The sequence below is a fragment of the Maniola hyperantus genome, chromosome 18, assembly GCF_902806685.2.
Source record: "Maniola hyperantus chromosome 18, iAphHyp1.2, whole genome shotgun sequence".
In the NCBI taxonomy this organism is placed as follows: domain Eukaryota; kingdom Metazoa; phylum Arthropoda; class Insecta; order Lepidoptera; family Nymphalidae; genus Maniola; species Maniola hyperantus.
In genome coordinates, this window is record NC_048553.1 from 8472609 (window position 1) to 8489290 (window position 16682).

At 36.3% G+C, this 16682-nt stretch overlaps 2 protein-coding genes across 4 annotated transcripts in view; one reads left to right on the forward strand and one right to left on the reverse strand.

Moving 5' to 3' along the window:
- Positions 1 to 16682, reverse strand: part of dsx (transcription factor doublesex) — a 439846-nt gene that overhangs the window by 89335 nt on the left and 333829 nt on the right. The window lies entirely within an intron of this gene.
- Positions 1 to 16682, forward strand: part of LOC117990904 (homeobox protein prospero-like) — a 145696-nt gene that overhangs the window by 10859 nt on the left and 118155 nt on the right. The gene's annotated exons all lie outside the window — the stretch shown is intronic.

Genomic DNA, 16682 nt, shown 5'->3' on the forward strand with positions numbered 1-16682 from the left:
CCGTTTAATGGAGAGTTGCCTCTTGCAGCCGTTTACAGTCTTTGCCGTTTGTGTGCCTTTCAAAAGACTTTTTAGCCAGCGTTTAATGTTTCCTACTACTGTTGTAATGTTTTAACGTAACTTTGCCTTGAGAACAATGAAACATAATAAATCTACATTGACGCTGATTACCTAGTAGGTAGATACTTATATAGGGTGTAACCAGGACGCTAGCAGAAACTTAGCATTATTGTTATACCACCTAAACACAATCCAATAAGTAGGTAGGTACCAATTACCATTTGCCTCATTTTGTAGTTTTAGTGATTTAGTATTTTTCAAAACCGCAATGTAAAGCGTGCAAAACTCGGGTCAATGCCCGGCCTACGACGCATGATTGACTCCGAGTGGCCTACTTACGCAACGTTCGTTGACCTCTAGTGTCCGTGAGATGTTTTATTTGCAATATACTTATATCGTAAAAAATTAAATATTATAGGATTTTTTTATAATTTTTTTCACGTTTGTTTTTGTGGTATTATCTATATCAGTAATCATCAGTACTATATATATCACCTGTCTTCGTTTTTGCCAGCGTTTTGGTTACACCCTGTATCTGCGTAAACAGTTCTCATGCAGTACAGCAAACAGGGAAACCAGATGAAAAGCTACGTCATTTTCTGTTAAATTTCAGCTGCATGACGTCACATTTCACTCAGTGTAACGCGTAATTACAAACGCTATCTTAAGCCGGTAATCGCGGAGTCGCATCTCTCCGCCTCTCCGTTTAATGGAGAGTTGCCTCTTGGAGCGGTTTACAGTCTTTGCCATTTGTGTGCCATTTCAAAGACTTTCTATTACTTTTGTAATAGGAACATAATAAATCTAATAAGGTAAGTACCTAGGTACTTATAGTTATCAATTATTATAATTATGTACTTATATAAATTTAAACAAAGCCTTATGAGTACATCAAACCAGATAAAAACTGCATAATTTCCTGGAAATTTTAGATCAAATTTTGTTCAGTGTAACGCGTAATTACAAACGCTATCTTAAGCCGGTAATCGCGGAGTCGCATCTCTCCGCCTCTCCGTTTAATGGAGAGCTCCTCTCAGGTCCGTCTACAGTCTTTGGCGTTTATAGGCCTTTGGTGGGCTTTTTAAAAAATCATTTTTACTGTCTACTAACGCGAATTTAATTTCCCATCTCTCGCATTTTTTTAATATTTTGAGTATATTGGATTTAAAACGAGAAGGGACAGAAAGAAAATATATAAAAACTGGATATGCCCGTGACTTTAGGTTGTCAAAAATCCTGTGGGGACTCGTTGATTTTACGGCATAAAAAGTCCAGTTCGTCTCCAAGATACAAGCTATCTCTGTACTGAAATAATTAATGTTCCCAAAAGCAGTATCAGTGTTGATAATCACATTCTATGTGATTATCAACACTGATACTGTTTTTGGGACCCATCTAGTTACCTATACCTACCTGCCAACAAATCGTTACGTCAGCTAACTATTCAAAGAAAAAGATTGAATAGATTAAATGTCTGAACACAAAATAGGCCGCAAACTGAAGTAAAACGCAAAAGAAAAGAAAACAGATACCTATGCACTAAGATAAATTGAACCCGCCTAGGTTTACGCCAACAATAACCCACTAACGAAATTAAAAACAGTTGCAACCTCATTTTCTAGAAACTCCATGTAGAATCATTACTTAAACTGCATCTTTTTAAACGCTAAGGCTGAATGGGCGCGATCCTTGAATCGGTTTAGAAAAAAAAAGCGAACTCACGCATGGCGTTCCATTGTATGCAGACACGAAGGTAGATCTCATTAAGGGTTTGGAATTAAGAACTCGGCTTGATGGAGCGGGAATCTTAGCGATCATTACGTAGAACGGAACGCGGCCGTGTCACCGCCTTTATGCTTTATGAAATATATTTTTTTCTATATTTTTTCACTTGGGTTTAGAAATGTACCTTTTGTAGAGTCAAAGTGAATGTTATTCGGAGTTCGTTTTATATGCGAAGTTTTTCATTTTGAAGCTTCATCAAGCATTCTTTCTTTTCTTTTATGTGTAAATTATGTGCATACCTTCAAGTTTGTAATTAATATTGTATCTGAACTTTTATTTACCTATATGTTATATATCTACATATTTAAATAGATGTCATAATTTATAAAAGACCAACATAGACCTCTAAAACCTAAAAAAAAAATCAAAAGTTTTTAATTGGAATCATCTCTGTAAAATTACAAACGGTAGGTACCTATCTATAATATTACCTATAGTGTATCAAAACTTAAAAGCTACATACAAATTTTAAATAAATGACATTCATTGAATAGTCCAGTTTATTTGTTGGTCATTTACAGTCAATCCATTATCAAGAAGCTTTACCTATTATTGGCTATTGACTTGCTTACTATCTTAAGCTATGTCTAATATACCTACCTTACCTACTAACCTATTATGAAAAGCTAATTAATCGGCTTTGTCTGCAAATATATCCCTATTTAGTTGCCTATTGTAATTTGAAAAGCGTTTTGAAAATAGCTCAAAGACGCTTATAATTACTTTCCGTACTCCTCGTAATGCGAAAACTTTAGACTTGGCCTTTATAACGCAAGTGACGGAGCGTTCAGTGTGGGCGCCTAAGTTGCCGTGTAAATGTATGTACACTTGTTTTGACAACATACGGATGAGAATTTCGAGCGAAACGCTGCGTCAAATCTCATACTAAATCCCACGAACATAAACTAAAGCTTATTAGCACAGTTAATTCTATAAAAATGAAAAAAAACGAACTAATGTAACCTATTTACGATTATTATCTGAACAACGAATAAACAAAACTACCAATAACTTTCTGTGAAAAAATGCAACTAGGTACCATATACAAAACAGATAGTTAATTTGGCTTATTTTGATGATTTTTTCAAGTTAAGAGTCAAGTCACTTGCATGGCTCTCGTAATTAAATAAGAGGTAGGTAAGTAAATTAATGACGAATTAAATAAACAAATAATGTGCATATATAACTTAAAAAAAGAGCTGAACAGAAATATGTACTCGTAGTATCTATATATATAAAATTCAAAGTCCTGACTGACTGACTGACTGACATATATGCACAGCCTAAACCACTGGTCCTAAAGACATGAAATTTGGAGGGTCTATTTTTTTAAAGAGTAAGTATCCATTAAGAAAGGATTTTTCGAAATTCCACCCCTAAGTGGGTTAAATGGGAGATGGAAATTTGTATGAAAGTCCGTCATTTTTCAAGTTATTTGCATGATAATTGGTATTTGGGTTTTCTGGTTGTCAGCTAAGAAACGACTATGAGAAAATCCCCCCCTAAAGGGATGAAATGGGGGTTGGAAGGTTATATGTGTTATTCGGTGCTGGTGCAGGGTGCGCGTCCTGATGTTATACCTAATGTTTTTTTTCGGAATAAAAAAAATTGCATTTGTTTCCTGTAGGCCACGCGGGTGAAGCCGCGGGCAGAAGCTAGTTTAAATTATAAAGGAAACGTTTTTGAACAATAATTAACGTTAATTTTGTTAAACCCTTCGGCTCTGCCCATGTTATGCATCCGTATGTTTCCATGTTTTCTGGGTGTCTATTCAATTTGCGACACGTTTCTCGAGCAACTTCATAGTGGCGTGACTTGTCGCGAACACTTCTTTGTGCAAAAATGCCGTGTCACGAGATTTTAACGCGTCGCGGACTCCCTTGGAATGTCTTTTAGTAGTTTTACCCTCGAAAATTACACGCAAGCATAAAATTTTCCTACTTAGTACTTACCCACCTAGATACGATTTTAAAGTTATGTTTGTTATGTCACTCTAGAGTTACTTTTTTGAATAGGTATAGACCGTTTAAGAACTTTTTATAAGAAGAAAATAATTAAGTTTTTTGATCATAATTAGTTTACGTAGGTAAGTACCTACCTACTAGCATTTCCCCGCGATTTGCGTCGAGCACTGTTTAGGTCAGAGTTTATTTTGTGTAGGTAACCATAATTACCTAATGTTGTGGCAGATAATATTACAATAATGCGGAGAGAAGTTAAAACATCGGCCTCTTATTTAGAGGGTCGTGTGTTCGATCCCGAGCACGCATCTCTAACTTTTCGGAGTTTTTAAGCAAAATACATACCTACCTACTCAAATATCATGGCTTCCTAATTTTTTTGAAGAATATTATCCATGTTTATTATGACAAATATTCCCCTTTCCCCTCCAACTAAGTGTAAAGCTTGTGCTAAGAGTAGGTACGACCACAGATAAGTACTTAATACTTCTTTTATCTAAGGGTACGACAATAGTGCAACGGGTGGGGTTTGAACTGCCGACCTTTCAGATTTCAGTCCGCTCCTTTAACCATTGAGCTATTGAGGCTCCTATTATAGGATTTATAGATCTTTAGATACTCATAAACGTATGTTTGTCCGTGTGTGATTGAGGCACGGAGCAGATGCCGTGACGGCCAGCCATTGGCCGCTTCCGTTTCCTGAAGTCACAATCATCGAGCCATTGTCCACTCGTACATAAGGATGTGTTTCTATCTACATTATTGTAATTAGTTTGGGTTTGAACGCTTTGTATTATGTTATTACTCACACAGAAGCATTGGCAAGCATTGCATTGTGCTCTACCACTTACAAAACTACCTACCTCTACCAGAATTTGTAACTTATATGTAAGGTTGAACTAAAGAACATATTTTAGTAGGGTAAAGTACGGATAGATGCCTCGGTGGGATAGACGCCACGCGTTAAAAAACCTAACTTCCCAAAATTGCAACAAAGAATAAATAGTTTCAATATGTAGCTTAGGCACCACAAACCTAAGGCCCAGCAGGTCTTCTTGCAGAACAGATGCGTTTGGCTTGTGCGTGTGATCATCTCTGCAGCGAACGCGAAAAATGCTTGATAAACTCAAACGTAGGTATTTCTTGTTGTATAACTTTATAAGTACCTACCAATAAATTCCGTTCTGTTTTTTTATGTCAATACATTTGTTCATAAAGTACCTGCCCACCTAGGTGATAATCTCGGTTTTGTATTTAATTTAGGTAAAAATGAAAGGGCACCTATTCCTATCAAAAAGGATAGACGCCTCGATTTTTCGAGGGATAGATGCTTTTATTCAAATTATATTTTTTTTTTAAATTAGAACGCTTTTCCAAAAAGTGGGGCGTCTATCCCGCCTTTACCCTACCTATAATTTATCATAGAAATCAAGCAATAGATAGATACTTAATACCATCAAAATGCACCTTCAATTCAGACGAATCATATTAAATTTTACGTTGCTTAAAATAATACCAAACAAACCAAACAGTGTTAGTACTTTGCAGTTTTTTTGCAGTAAATTAAAACTAACAAATCAAAATGATTTAATTTTATACTTATTTTCATTAGTATAACACTTCCCTAATTATCCATAGACTATTGAATAAGAAATTAATAATATTAATAAATTTTTAAATACGACTTATGAAAATGAGTCCCCAATGACTCCTGATTCTGCTTGCTTGTCGAGTTGTCCAGGTGTAAGCAAAGACAGATGGCAGTGGCTTACTCGGCGCGTGTAGGGTGTAATTCTTATTATACTGCGAGTATTTATGCAGGAATGCGCCCGATGGGGTTGAACTTACACTCTTTTAGGCGACAATGCATTATTGTTTGGTTACCGGGGAGGAAAACTGGAGAGAGTCACGTGGAGATAAGAATATAATATGTTTATTAGGTAACGTTAAATCTAGTCCTGTCAAAACGACTAAATATCAGCCCGAATATTGACCAATATTAACGAGGAGGTACATTTTCAGCAATTAAATACCTAAGTATATGCTTTAAGGTGAAAGAAAACATCGAGAGAAAACTTGTTGAGAGAGTTTTCCATACAATGTTCTCAAAGGTATGTGAAGTATTAATTAGTGCGCGGCCGAAAGAAATGTACATCGACCTTTAGAAGGAGATAGCAGATTTGTAGAGCATTGTCTCTGTCGTCGAAACCGACGAAACGTCATATAGGCACAGCCTTGAAATATAACTCGTTAAACTGTGATATAGGTATGAGTGACAGAGACAACGCTCGACAAAGCCAAAATGTCATTCTAAAAGCCGATGTACAATACTTTCTGCCGCGTACTATACCTAAGACCTAAATTCTTCTTATTCTAAGAAGAGACCTCTGCCAGTGTGAACTAGGCTGAGGGAACTCCCGGTTTAATCCTGAATCGACGATCAGTCAAATATTAGGTTTGGGTGCCGTGAAATCAAGGCCAAATCAAAGAAACCTAGTCGTTTCAAACTCAAATAATTTATTCAGATTGGGTATTAGGTATTGTAATACACTTTCTGATTGTTATTTGCTGAATTTGCATAACAATGATGTAGTGGTGATAATTAATAACTAAAGCTACGAGGGTTCCATGTAGGTAACATTATTAATTAAGACGCCTGCCAGTGTAGATGAAGCCTCGACGTTTTCTTAGAAGTTCTCTAACTGCCGTGAACTATGCTAGTGCTCACTAGTGATGATTATGATACTGTATGTATTGATAATAACTTCTTAATTAAACCACCAGATAAAATTAAGTACAAGTAAAGCACAAAACATCCGAAGCTGGAACTTGGAAAAAAATAATAATCGGCAGAAGCTTTGATGGGGGCGCTGGTCGCGTGCCGCCAGGTGTGCGTCCCCCTGTCTCTATAATAATACTTATTATTACAACTCCTTATTATTTCTTGTTTTAATTGTTCCCCGACTTGCCTTTTACTCCTTTTGTTCACGTTTAATGGTGTTTATTGTTTTGTATTTTTTTTTAAATGCGTGCGCGTGCCGGCTGCGTCTGCAAGATTTTTCAAAGGCAATTTTAATTTTTGCGATTCTTTTTGTAAAGATGACTGGAGCCTAGTTAGTTGTGCTGCAGAGTGGAAAGTACTTAATTGTTAATTACGTTTTGGGTGAAACGTTTAAGAATAATGGTTTCCTTTGCAGTTTCATGATGACCCTTTCATTCTTCTACGGATTTTAAGTAGGCACCTTTTTATACCTAGTACCTACCTACTTTAATAATTCCTACGAGTCACGCTGTGCAAGTTAACTAGTCAAACGTTGAGTACATAGTAATCTATAGCTTTTCATATCCTATTGATTATTCTTTATTTTTAGTGTTCCGTAGCTCAAAAGGAAAAACGGAACCCTTATAGGATCACTTTTTTGTCTGTCTCTGTCTGTCTGTCAAGAAACCTACAGGGTACTTCCCGTTGGCCTAGAATCATGAAATTTGGCAGGTAGGTAGGTCTTATAGCTGACATTTGGGGAAAAATCTGAAAACCGTGAATTTAGGGTTAGGTAGATCACACAAAAAAATTAAATTGTGGTCATGAACTAATAATTAGTATTTTCAACTTTCGAAGTGAGTGAATATATCAAGTTTGGGTATCATATGAAAGGTCTTCACCTGTACATTCTGAAACAGATTTTTATTTATTTTTATGCATCATAGTTTTTGAATTATTGTGCAAAATGTCGAAAAAATACGACTGTAGTACGGAACCCTCATTGCGCGAGCCTGACTCGCACTTGGCCGGTTTTTTAAAGACAAGCTGACCCGCCCCGGTGTCACGCGCGTCGCTCAGTTTAATTTCTTAAGACCTACAGAGAGAACCTACACGCAAAAGTTCAAGTTTCTAGACCTAGAAGTTTGAGCTATTTATGTTGATAATATTTCAGTTAATCAGTTACTTCTTAGTGACTCACATAACTAGGTACTTATCAACGTAAGTACCTATAGTAGCAGTGGCGTGCAGGTCATAGAGGCATAAATGCACTGCTTACCCCAGTTGTAATAGTTTGTGCATTTTTTTCATTGTAAACTGCCAGTAAACAGGTTCCTACCTAACTAATGCCTACCCTGGCTTCAAATCCTGTGCACTTTCAGTACTTCAGTACTTTGGAAAGTATAGGTACTTAGGTAATTGTTAAAATTACATTTTAGGTGAAGACGGTTTAAGGCCAATGGTTTCCTTTGCAACAGTTTCATGATGACCTTGTTATTCTTTTACGGATTTTAAGTGTATACTTACCTTGTTATGCTACTCAAAATTTACTTCTACGCGTTTCGTAGTAAATGTCTATGTTAAAAACGTAAACATTTACTTTACGAGATAATTAGATAGGTAGGTATAGTTCGCAACAGGTCGAGATGGCAATCGGAGTGGGGACGCCTCGCACACCCGCACAGCCTCCGCGTTAGCCCTGTGCGGGTGACGTACGGGTGTGCGGGGACCCCGATTGCAATCTCGATCTGTCACGGATTAAATACCTAGTTTCTTCTGTAACCTGTATTGTTTTCTTGTAGCTATATACCTACTTTATATAGGTACATAATTATTGTGTGTGCAATAAAAAAATAATAGACTTTAAGCGGTAGTAGGTTTCTAAAGTTTGGAATTTCACCCTCGACATCTCTATACGTTCACGCATCCCAAGATTCCGAGTTAGTTAAGTTAGATTAGCACATACCAGTTGCACCGCACACTCGCCATGGCTTTGACAAGATGGCTTTTCCCACCAACTTGTAATTGATTCTGGAACTTGTGAGCAAAGATTTATACGTATACAGCCTACATTCATTAAGGGGAGTATGTGGGCCAATTTACTGTCGGTTCTGCGGCCTAACTTTAAGGCTTATTAAGCTCTATAGGAAACTTTGGAAACTTAAATTGATAAAAAGTTTGGGACAACAGTTGGAAAAGCTCAATTTTTTAAAATCTAGACATGACTTAAGACTGAAAATCTATCTATACCTATATAAAATATATACCTATAAAAGGAAAAGCTGACTGACTGATTAACTGACTGACTAATCTACCAGCGCACAGCTAAAACCACTGGATGGATCGAGCTGGAATTCGGTATGCAGATAGCTATTATGACGTAGACATCCGCTAAGAAAGGATTTTTGAAAATTCAACCCCTAAGGTGGTAAAATAGGGGTTTAAAGTGTAGTCCACGCGGCCGAAGTCTCGCTCCTAAAAGCACTAAGTACCTACCTACTTATTTGTTAGCTTCTAAAAGCGCAGATTTAAAATATGCACCAAAATTTAGAGATTTTGTGTTGTGGCTAATACCTTTTATAGGTAAGTAGGTACAGATTCGCGTCAAGTTTAAGTATTTCTGTTTAGGTTTTACCGGTTTTTCATTTGGTTTGGTCAAAATAAAACGGTCAACGCTGACGTAAACAAATTGATATAACACAATCGGAACAAAGTGTCCAAACAAGTATACCTACAGATAACGTATGAATCAACGGCAGAAAAAAATATAAAGTTCACTGCCCTCGAAAGTGCCTTCTGTCAGCCGCAATGTGTTCCTGTTTGCTATATCAATAATATTAAAAAGTAATGTGAGACGAATGATGGAACATGTTTACTAGAGGGTACTTAAAGGAAAGATTTTTTTAAACAGTAGATAGGTAAGCTGTGGGCGCACTCCTTTTTTTTAATTATTCGTTCTCATTAATTATGAATGTAAACAATGATGGATCAATGTTCTGAAAAATTCTTCACATATTGTTTACCTTCTACGTAAATCAAGTTTTTTAAAAATTGCTTTGAAAACCGAATGATAGGTACCTACTTTAAGTAATAATTTTTAGGGTAACAAAATAATCCTACTAAGCCTCCTTGTTTATCCGTCCGACTGTCCGTCTATCACAGGAGTCTGCATCTGAAATTATCAGCGAATACGGTTACCTCTATCTCAGCAAATAATAAAAATCTGCCAAAAGCGAGTCAGACTCGCGCACCGAGGGTTACTACACCGAGGGTAGGTACTACAGTCGTATATTTTCAAAATTTGGCACGATTAATCAAAAACTATTGTGCATAAAAATAAATAAAAATCTGTTTTAGAATGTACAGGTAAAGCCCTTTCATATGATATCCCACTTGGTACAGTTATCTTACTTTGAAAATTGAAAATACTAATTATTTGTTCATTAGCACATTTTTTTTGTGCGAAATAACCATAAATTCACGGTTTTTGGGTTTATTCCTTTACTTGTGCTATAAGACCTACCTATCTTCCAAATTTAATGATTCTAAGTAAACGGCAAGTACCCTATAGGTTTTCTTGACAGACACGTCACACGACGGACAAACAGACAGACAGACAGGCAGACAGACTGACAGGCAGACAACAAAGTGATCCTTGGCAAGGGTTCATTTTTTCCTTTTGAGGTACGAAACCCTAAAAATGAAAAAAAAATGGGACTCAAGACATAAGAGATGCCCTCACAAAAAATCTCGAAATAATTGGATTTTTTCAAATTGTTTCAGCCTTATCACACCAGACATTTGGTCAGATTGTATTGTAAGAATGATTGTAAGTAATATACTTCGTAGAAAAAAATTGGGTTCCATACAGTGTTTAACCGTTGAATATCATACATATCGTAAACTATTATTATTAAACTACTGCTTATTAATCTGTGAATGCTTAGAAAAAGAAATTTAGTTTGTACCAATACACAAAGATGCGTTCGCAAATGTCCCGAAAGGTGTACGAAACCGCACGCGCCTAAATCTGACATATGTTTTCATTATAAATATGATTTTTTTTCTACGTTGCAAAAAATGCTATCTGGAGTCAAGGTGTTTTATCTATCTGCCACAGATTAAACAGCTTTTGCATGTTTTTGCCAAGTGCATTTTTTGTTTTTGTTGTGTGCTTTTTTAACACGGCTACCGTTTGTTTACTTTAATAACTTCCGAACCGCAAATTCGATTCAACTTTTTGCCAGTTAACCCTTTTACTTCCGATAGGAAACGTGTAGGTATATGTCTCCCGTCAAATACTTCAATACCCTTTTTGATGGCAATAAAACACCTTGTTTTTGAATGGGAATATATATGAAAGCTGAAAAAATCCAATATCAAACAAACAAGTCCTTCTCAACAAAACCATATTCTATCTATTATCTACTAGAGAGCTACACAATAACAAATACATAGATGATTTATTAGAACTAAGAACTGAAGTACCTACCTATGTGGAAGTATCAATACCAACAGGTAACAACTTTATTTTGATACCTATTGCATATTTTATTTTAGTTTACTCTGAAAAAATAGACTCACATTTTTATAAAAAAAAATAGCTTATGCTCGCGACTTCATCCGTGTGGACTACACAAATTTCAAACCCCCTTAGGGGTTGAATTTTCAAAAATCCTTTCATAGCGGATACCTACGTCATAATAGCTATCTGTCAGTCTAGTAGCGTTGATAGACCAGTCACTCAGTCTGCCAGCCAGTCAGTCAGTCACCTTTTCCTTTCATATATTATTTAGATTACAGCTTGTACCTAAGTTTTTTTTTCAATTGTGAAAATGATAAACTCTAATTACAAAAAGATTTAATTTATTCCGTTTTTAACACAATGGTACTGAATATAAATCAAATGCACCGATAACCACCCTCGCGATTAAGTTCGTTCATCGTTTAAGAAACACATGTCGGCCCCTTCAGAAATGGCTATTTAAGGATTAAGGTGCGGACATAGTGGAGCTGTGATATAAGTTTTTATTCAATAATAAGTTGTATTTGTATTTTATACAAGCTTCATGATTTTTTTTTACAGGCAAGAGGGTTTTCGAATTTCTTTCCATATTAAGTATATTATCAAAAAGTTCTATTCACGTCCATGATTAATTTTTTCCGATTTATAGGTGTGTCAAATTTAACCTGTTTTATTAATGAAGAGGACTATATAGAAGAGGATATATTAGGAAAAAAAAATTTGTTCAAATGTTTCATATTATTATCATTTATCCAATAAACGTAAATTCATTTAAGTACCTATTTTATCAAGCGAAGTGTTCGCAATAATCATTTTCCATTCATTTTCTGGAACGTAAAATTTTCATGATTATTATGTGCAAAGAATTAAACTCCTGTTGCTCACGCCATTCTGTAGATAAACCGTTGAAGGAAATTGTTTCCCGCTACGCTTATCGCTCGCTTGTGTAACAAACTGTTCCAGACGATTACGAGTGTTTACCCGAAGACGTTTTGAATCAGAATAAAGACTAGGACTAAGTTTATGCGGTTTATTTGATTACGTTGTCCCAATTATTATTTGTGCGATAAATGAACACAGTTTGGTATGTTTTATTTGTAAATTGACAACGAAAATGGCTTTCCGCTCCGCGTTTAGCTCGCTTATGTAACACGAACGGTTCCAGACGATTAAGAGTGTTTACCGTCTTGAAAGCGAGGGTTAAGACGCTAGGGCTGGGGTTCACGCGATCGCTTTGCGGTTTATTTGTTTACGTTTTCCCGATTATTTGTGCGGGACTGAATAAACACGCAATTTGTTCGTGTTTTACTTGTTTATTAGCACGGTTTTCAAGATCTTTGGGGGTGTTTTGTGTATAATATTTTATGCTAAGATACCTGCTTAATATCTCAGTTTTATATACCTATACTACAGATGCCGGCGACTTCGTTCGCATGGATTTAGGGTTTGGAATCCCGGGGAAACACTTTAATTTTCCGGGATAAACGACCTGTCGTGGACTATACCTACCTAATGCTTTTGAAATGTGTCTATTTTTATACAACCCTATTCCAATGCAAAGCGTTTATCTTCTCAAGCTCTTGAGATTTCTCTTGAGAGGGCACTCTTAAGTGCCTGATGTTTTCTCACTCAATTACATCACTTATTTCTTTTTTCTTTATTCTATCTGTATTTTAGATAATAATATTTTTGGCGTTTTAGCGTACAATACGGACCTACAAGATCACAATTTCTGTATAGGTAGAAATATATAATTACCTAAGCTTCATTGACTAGTTAGTTACTAGCTACAAGAAGGGCCAGTTGCATATCAAGCGATTAAAGTTACAATACGGACTACAGTTACCGTTAAACTTTGACTACCAAAAAAAAACCGGCCAAGTGCGAGTCAGGCTCGCGCAATGAGGGTTCCGTACTACAGTCATATTATTTCGACATTTTGCACGATAATTCAAAAACTATGATGCATAAAAATAAATAAAAATCTGTTTTAGAATGTACAGGTGAAGATCTTTCATATGATACCCCACTTGATATAGTTATCTCACTTCGAAAGTTGAAAATACTAATTATTAGTTCATGACCACAATTTAATTTTTTTGTGTGATCTAACCCTAAATTCACGGTTTTCAGATTTTTCCCCAAATTTCAGCTATAAGATGTACCTACCTGCCAAATTTCATGATTCTAGGTCAACGGGAAGTACCCTGTAGGTTTCTTGACAGACAGACGGACAGACAGACAGACAACAAAGTGATCCTATAAGGGTTCCGTTTTTCCTTTTGAGGTACGGAACCCTAAAAACAACAAAGTGAGAGTTATCCCAGAATATCAAAGAGTGCCCAAGAGATTTTTAAAAACTTTGAGTCCACGCCGTTGATGACGCGAGCATCTGCTAGTCGTCAATATTAAGTATGTAGCGCCTGAATACCTATTAGTAAAAAGTTAGTAGGTATAATGGATAAAAAACTGTAGTGAAAGTAGCTTTCTATAGAATATTAATTTCCTCTTAACTTTCTTTTCGATTGAGAGGGCTCACACCCTCTTTGGGTTAACTTTCCCTCGGCCCTATTATTCATTTTACATACCTATTATCATTTATTACACATTGATTTTGTCTTGGAGAAATTAGTTAAATGTTTTCCTTTTTGCCTTTTTTGAGGACCTCTGGGGTTTTAAAGAGAAAGTAAATGATCTTATTTCGACTAGGTAAGTAAGTACCTGCTTAAATAATTAATTAAGTTGTAGGTACTTAGCATTGAATTAAATCCGTAGGCACCTGTATTACGCGTACAAAATGACTTTTCACGCGCCATTTTAACTTTATGTGTCAATTATTGTCATCACTAAAGTACGATTTTGGTCATTATTTTAAAGGTGAACCGTAATTTTGACATGACAGTGGACCCATAGAGTTAAAATAGCGCATGAGAAGTCATTTTGTACGGACTATAGGTTATTTTGTTCTTATTCTAAGGTTATTTTGAACAAAAATCGTGTTCTATGGAACTACCATAATTAGAATAACACTAGACATCAAATGTTGTATAGAAGCAGGCGTTACCTACTTAATTACTTTGCGGAAGTCCATGATATTATACAATGAACCAAAAGCTTAATTTGCTGTAATCCGCTGAAACAGGTCGAATCTGTATGATGCAAAATCCAGCATGCGAAATATGCACCACCCGCCCTCCCACTGCTAACCATGCAGGAAAAGCAGCCACTCGGCAAGCAATACGCACCACCACCACACAGCACCACACAAATCCTAAAACACACTCGACGCACGTTCAGCTCGACGACTGTTTCAGCGGATTACAGCAAATTAAGCTTTTGGTTTATTGTATACTAGACATCAAGTTGTAAGCAAGAAACAGTTAGGTAGGTCCAGCCTGCAACTCGTTATTAGTAGGAACTTCGGTATTTGTCAGTTATATGTAGAGAAGTAGGTAGGCACCTACGTTATGAACATGTTAGATTCTAGAAAAATCCTGTGTAAAATTACCCGCCCACAAACGATAGGTACAAAGTGCCCATTGAAGCCAATAAATAAGTGTCATGAGAATAAGCCAACCAACAAATGTTTATAATATACCCAACGTAGGTACTACGTAGATACCTACTCGTCTCTCATCGTAGTCGAGAAAAATAAGCATAATATATTTCTCAGATCATTCTCATCATTTCAATAGGTACTATGAAAAAAAATCAGTCATAGATAATAGAACCGCCTACAGAGCACGTCCGCAAAGGGTGCTCATTACCACCGCAAATATAGAAAATAAAGCGAAAATATCCATGACGTCACATCTATATCAAGATCGCCGTAAAAAAAGGCAAAGCGTAGCACAAAAAGGCACGTAATAATAGAAACAAAAACGTCCCGCGAAAGTTTCTGTAGCGGCACATTTTACGCAATATCTAGCTCACGTACAAGCGAGTGCACAATTCCTAGACTATCGCATCGAGAAGACACGCTTTTAATATCCGAGGAAGGCTGGAGACAATCCTCTTAATCATGGAACAGACAATGGAAACCGGGCCACGCACATACGAGAATGATTAGCCGCTTTGTTGGCGAGTGTACCGCACTTTTGTTACCAACTGTACCCGCCCGGAACTTTAGCTCATATGGATTGTGACGCTGCGAGGCCGTAATTGCTTCGCTTTATTAAAAAACGTTAGTGAGTATTAATATCATAAAGTTGTACAAATTGTTCTGGTAGCCGTTTTACACAGGACTCTTTGATTGTTATTCAGATAGGCACTATTAAAACAAAATTAAACTCTAAAAAGAAAATTTTAGTAAGTCATGAAGTAATTTAAAATTTAGTTTTAATTTAACACATTATAAATTCTGATTACTCAGGTTATTAAAATTTTATATAAAAATATTATGTTCTGAAATTTTTGGTATGAGAAGCAAATCAAAACAGAATTAAAAGTTAAAATCAGATTAACGTTTATTAGTTCTAAATGAAGTTTCAAGGCAGTTTTGTGTGGATTAGGTTAAAAACATACTTCAGTGATTTAAATTTATTATGGAGCCAAAAATAATTCGCAATTTTAACGTCATTGCTATTACAAACATTTCTTGAAACAACAACGAAAAACGGAAAGAGACGTGTCACTAACACCGACTCATGAGGTTGAAAAAAAAAACTTCAAAAATCTTCGCACATCGCACGCCAGAACACACGCGACTGTTCGCATCGTCTAATTAAAAATAAATCGCGTAAAAGACAAAGAGACGACAGACGCCAGATTTCGTTTTATTGCGGGGAAAAAAATCATTTCGTTACTGGTACCATAGGGAAGGAGGAGGTGGGTAAAAAACACAATAAAGAAACAATGTAAACAAGTTAGTGTGTACTTGAGTAGCTCATTACGAGCAGATGCGGCATTAGCCGCTCGCTGTGGGCCCACGGCTCAGTGCCGCCGCGCCTCACACAACGGCACAACCTCAGAGAACATGGCCGTAGCCTGGGGAGGGTTTTAGTTTAAGGGTTTCAAGCCTCCCCAAATCCCAGACAAGAAGCAGAATTATTTTTTTCAAATACAGATAAACTCCTTCTCAAATTTTTCAAAAAATCTGTAAAAATATTTAACAAAATCACGCTGTTTGATATTAGGTACTTACTTACTATCTTGCTGTCAAAGGTAAAATATTACTAACCAGTAGCAACGTCAAACCGGTGAAAAATTCCCCTTTGCTCGCTTCTTCCTACAAACTCCTCCGCTTGGATTTAGGTTTTTTAAAGAACCCTGAATGTCTCAAAATCCTTCTGGTAGAGTGTTTCCGTTACAAGCTACAAGCAAAATCTCACATTTTTAGACCCAGTGCCTATACGCTGATAATATATCAGTCAGTCAGTTCCTTCTGATATTTGCTTTGCATTCATTAGGAGGAGCTCCCCCATTAGGTAAAAAAAAATAGAAAAAACAAAATTCCATATTCCTAATTTTCTCTCCTATCCGATGGCAAGCCCAACTAAAAGAAACTTGCACGTTCAACATTTACGATTCTGTATCCTACTTCATGATGGAGGGAAATCATTTACCGGAAAATATTGACTCACCGGGAAGG